The following is a 5,000-nucleotide window of genomic DNA, read 5'->3' on the forward strand; positions in this document are numbered from 1 at the left end:
GACTCGAGTCCGTGGCTTCGCCCGGCGGTGTCGGGAGGCCCTTCCCCCCCTCGGCGGGCAAGCAACGGGCAATCACCGCTCTTCTCGCCTAATAATTACGTGCCGAAACCAATATAGATGCAAATCTGGCGGGTGGTTGGGCCGCAGAGGCACCTCTGAATCACGTCGACTCGCCACACGTGCATGTATGGTCGTCATTACCGCAGGAGCACAATGCCAGGTAGGCCGAGGCTGCCATGTACCTCTGTCGCCTGAAGCCTCCTCCTTCTCGATCACTCCCGGGCCCTTCCGCAGCCCGCACATGATGCTAACGGGCGGACGAACCTCGCCGCTCCGCCCGCCACGCTTACCAGTGCAAGCACCAAAACTTCGTGTCAGCGATCCTCTGCACACTCTCACGCAAAAGATCAAATCCTCTTACCGGGTCTCCCACGTCCCACCGCCTCACACATCAGCTGTTTTGTTTAAAGACGGTGGCCAGACCGCGAGGACAAGGGATCATGGCCCGCGTGTCTTCGACATGTCACAACAACGGCATAATGGAATTGGTTGTCGGCTGCAGGAACACATTCAGCAGTAAGCAATAGGTCAACGGAGCGTGGCCACACAGCAAGACATAACAATCGATCACCGTATGATGTACACCGCCAACAGACAGCAAGGTTAGCACATATATCATTTGTAGTACGCAAAACCTGGATGAAAATGAGACTGCAGCAGCTGACAAGGCTGCCGTCTCAAATTGATGGGTGGCTCTGCTGAAGCCGCATTGTTTACAGTGGCACTAATAGCACTGGCGATAAAGATCTATGCAGAAACAGAAGCAAATGATCTAACGTGTAAACTCCATCCATTATGCATACACACAGTCGATTTTGTACATTGCAAACGCACAAACACACACATACACAAGGAAGAGAAGGATAGATAGAGAGAGAAAGAGAGAGAGAGAGAGAGAGGGATGGGGAGTGATTGAGAGAGAGAGAGAGAGAGGGGGGGAGAGGGAGAGGGAGAGGGAGAGGGAGAGGGAGAGGGAGAGGGAGAGGGAGAGGGAGAGGGAGAGGGAGAGGGAGAGGGAGAGGGAGAAAGGGAGAGAGAGAGAGAGAGAGAGAGAGAGAGAGAGAGAGAGAGAGAGAGAGAGAGAGAGAGAGAGAGAGAGAGAGAGAGAGAGAGAGAGAGAGAGAGAAGGGGGGGGGGGGTAAGAAAGGCGGTAAAGATGTCAAAATAGGACATACAAGTCTCTAAAATCATACTGTAATGTTCGAAAAACACAGTGATCCGAAGGCACAGCAAGCCGGGAATTCACAAAAACAAAGTCTACAAGGAACAGCAGTAACTGGCAATTGTCAAAAATAGGGTATTGGAATATCCCAATTACGCCCCGTATTATATGGTACATAGGTATCATTACCACCTATACTATAAGCTATATAGCTATTATTAGTGGCATTATTACTCGTCTGACGTTTCTTTTTAGAACAGTAGTCGCTTTAAGTAGTGCGGCTAACAAGGGTGAGTGGGTGTTGTTACCAAAGATGTCATTTTACGGGCGGTTGGGCGCGACTGCCGGGAGTGAAGGTTAGGAGAGGAACGGCTGCGAGTATTTCTTTGTTTTTCTTTCTTTGTCAAGCGAGTAGTGAAGGAAGATAGCTACCGTGTGATACTTTATATTCTTATTACCTCAGTTAAGTTAGTGTCGAACTTCTGCTCTTTCGAACGTATAAAATCGAGGAGTTTCTTTGTTTGGAGAGGGTCAGTACACAGACATCCCTCTTTGCATTTTATACTCACGAATTGCAAACCGGAACGACATTCTGACTCTCCTATCTTACAAGTCCATTTCCTAATACAGCAAACAACAGCACAAGTAAGAAAGTCCAGCCCAAGATTTATTCAGCAAGCTCCCGGAATATCTCAGATGAACACATGTCTGCGCCGGCCCTGGCATGTAAACACACGGAACGGAAAGCTATCACCTGATCCTATAAACATTCAAACCAATGCATTATCAGCTAAACTGTTGTCTGTCTGAACTACCATCACAATTTCCCCCGCTCACCTGATGGCCGAGAGGTTGGAGTTGTAGGTTAGACAACGTTTATCGGTGTGATTTAGGACGCGCGTTAAATAAATATCAGCTTAGTGGGTGATAAACGTTTTAGGATTGACTCGACAGGGCAGGGTTGTGTGTGTGTGTGTGTGTGTGTGTGTGTGTGTGTGTGTGTGTGTGTGTGTGTGTCCGTACATGCATATGTTTTCATAATAGTACAACGTGATGTTCAGTTTAGTTCAGATCGCTCATAGTTCATGGTAACATCTCCCTCTCACTCTAATCTTTATCCTCTTCGTTGAGCAAATCAACAGCACATATTCCGCCGAAACCAATGTTGTTTATGATGAAAATAGCTGAGGTTAAACAGGTTGATGACAAGTCAAGCAGGCGCCAGACAATGTATACTGACACTGCTGACAACGGCTGATCACAAGGGGTTGGGAAGCGCCAGTAATCTACTGTTTCATCCATCAGGGCGTCAGGCGATGTGACCAAGCTGACGATGCGCTACCAGATGCCAGGCTTTGATGTTCCGCCGCTGAATACAGGGAATGTGCGACGAACTCTCTGTCATTCTTTTTACTTTCCTTCCACACCATTTTTAGCGATTTTTTATCACTAAAGTTTCAGAAAGGAAGAGTGCTCACACACATACACATATACTACGTGTGTGTGTGTGTGTGTATATATGTATATACATATATATATATATATATATATATATATATATATATATATATATATATATGGGTGTGTGTGTGTGTGTGTGGGTGTGTGTGTTTGTGTGTGTGTGTATGTATATGTATATATGTATAATATACATATATATATATTTAATATTTATATCTATGAATATATACATATCTCTCTCTCTCAATATATACATATATATATATATATATATATATATATATATATATATATATATATATATATATATATTTGTGTGTTTATGTGTGTGTGTGTGTATAAGAAAATTTATTAATTCTCATCCAATACTGTCTCTATCGATGTGAACTAATCTATCAGAATTCCTCTAACTTGATCTGCTTAATGTACTTTTCACTGCTCAGTTAAAAGACCAAAAATGAGTTGATACAAAGAAAGCGATCTCCGTAACACAATTAATCACTAATATATCTAAACGCTCCCTAGCTTTATTTACTGAAGCAATTTGAACTTGGACTTCCTATCGACCAAGGTACAGAAACGCAACAATCTTGGCCTTTGTCGCGGGCTCTTGTGAACCGAGAGCCCGTTGAACTTTATTCTAAGCAGCAACGACTGCTCGCGCCGGAGATGGCTTATTGCAAGAGCATTGCCATCACGGGAATAACTTTCCCGTCCAAGTTAGCTCCAACCTCAAAATCTGAGTTAGCACCGTTAACCACCACCCGGCAGTAAATTATAGGGTGACCTCGTGTATAAGGCTTAGATTGTAAGTCAATGTGGAATTCCTGGCTGATTGGCTATTTGGCGTATCTTTAACAGTAATTACCCCGGACTATTACCCGCATGTAAATAGCAACAAGTCCTCCGCGTTTACCGGGCAACGCTACTGCCACCTATTGAATATATTTCATCCCAGCTGAAAGGCATTAAATCATGGAAACGCCGCGCCAGGGGAGAAAAATATAGGCTGAGCTTCTCATGTGTGATTAGGCCAGAATTTACGAGCTTAGCTTGACCATGGCGCCCCTGGTGGTAGGTCGGGAAGTAATGGTCGTTGCGGCGAAGGTGTTGAGAAGGTGTCGGCGCTTGTGGCCGAGGCCGTAAGTGGCCGTGGACCCTCCAACCGTGATGTCCAAAGGGAAAGGGTTAAATGCTTTAACTGCGGTGTCGAAAGGGAGATGCTTAACCTTGGTATCTGTTGTTAAACAGTTGTATTGTATTTTGTCGAGGTATAAATGCTTCGTCTTTCGTGGCATGGTACAGATGCTTCAATTATGATGTTTAGATGTGAATGTTTTAACGGAATTTTCAGGATATATAAACATAGATCGTGGAGCCTGGTTGTAAAAGTCGATGTTTGTTCTCTCTCTCCCTGGTGTCATTTCCCATTCAAAGCCAACTAATGATTAAAAGATTGAAACTGAATTGGCAATCCGCACTTTGCACTGTTAATAAAATGAACTGTGGAAACAGAAAGTTAATCCCGAGTTTTAACGGTTTAATTGAATGGAAACTGAAGCCAGAATCCATTAATGACTGGATGATTAAACTAATTTATTCGAAACAATTCTGCTGAATCTGCTTTGATTTTAAATGGCGTATGTTATATCTTCATCACTGTGAATATATTTTTTTATTAAATCTAAAATGACATCATTATTATTTATATTTCAATAATTTTCCTTATAACCGCCATTGCTGCCATTATCAGGGCTGCTGTTAAGCCTGGATGGAATAGTAAGTATTCAATTAGCAATCATTAGCGTTGTCTTTCACGTGTTCATATTATACTAGTCATTAATATGATACAACTATTATTGTCATTTCCTTATATAGCTATAAATTTTCACTACAGTTCCACAAGGGAAGAGTGCGCGCGCGCGCACACACACACACACGCACACACACAAATGAATCTATATAAACTAAATTAGTATATATTACTATAAATGTATCTTATTATCTTATTGTTATTAATATTAGCATATCTACCATATCAAATTATATCATATTATAGGTATCTATTATCATTATCATGATGATAGTAGCTATCACAAACTCATGGATTGTTGATATATCAATAATCAACATAAAATCATTTCTTATCTTAAATCAGTAAGAATCCGGGTTGATTACGCAACTTACCCCCTTTGTTCCAATTAAAAAAAAAAGAAAAGAAGAAAAAAAAGAAGTTTACGACCCATTCTGCTTCTGGTAACAATCAGATCGGAGTTTCACTGTTGCCATGTACCATTTTTATTTTTAGTATTTGGAA

The 5,000-nt window shown here is 42.2% G+C and overlaps 1 protein-coding gene across 2 annotated transcripts in view; it reads right to left on the bottom strand.

Annotated features, from left to right (window-relative positions):
* The window catches only part of unpg (homeobox protein unplugged), a 29,559-nt gene that overhangs the window by 6,403 nt on the left and 18,156 nt on the right, over positions 1 to 5,000 (bottom strand). The window lies entirely within an intron of this gene.

This window comes from Penaeus japonicus, unplaced genomic scaffold (genome assembly GCF_977035675.1).
Source record: "Penaeus japonicus unplaced genomic scaffold, GWHDUDI00000001_assembly GWHDUDI00000027, whole genome shotgun sequence".
Classification (NCBI taxonomy): domain Eukaryota; kingdom Metazoa; phylum Arthropoda; class Malacostraca; order Decapoda; family Penaeidae; genus Penaeus; species Penaeus japonicus.